The sequence below is a fragment of the Penaeus monodon genome, chromosome 27 (genome assembly GCF_015228065.2).
Source record: "Penaeus monodon isolate SGIC_2016 chromosome 27, NSTDA_Pmon_1, whole genome shotgun sequence".
Classification (NCBI taxonomy): domain Eukaryota; kingdom Metazoa; phylum Arthropoda; class Malacostraca; order Decapoda; family Penaeidae; genus Penaeus; species Penaeus monodon.
The window spans coordinates 19,679,865-19,680,330 of NC_051412.1; positions in this window are offsets into that span (position 1 = coordinate 19,679,865).

A 466-nucleotide genomic window follows, 5' to 3' on the forward strand; every position below is an offset into this window, starting at 1 on the left:
AAAATAGAGCAGGGTACTGAAAACAAATAACAAGCAGGCAAATAATCAATAATTAAATAATTGACAAATACTCAAATTCAAGGGTAAATTCAAAAAAATAATGGCACCTGCACGGACCTTTCCACTTTGCCTGGAAAGAAATGAAACTCTGGACTTAATAAGATTGATTAATAGTAGGAAAGATACAAATCATTACCAAGAACCAACTTCAGAAGATAAGTATTTTGGTGGAGAGCAATGTAAACAACTCCCATGAGTAGCATTTCTGTATTTGATCCTAACTTTTAAAAGTGCAAGCAATTATGAAAAAATAACAAATTCTCACTAACTGCAGATTGAAGATAAAACCTGAAGATCCATAATTACACCAGATTACCAATCAGTGCAAAATATATATAAACATTAATGAACGTTCCTTGTCAGATAAACATTGATGAATTTTCCTTGTTAGAACAGGCTTTAAAAA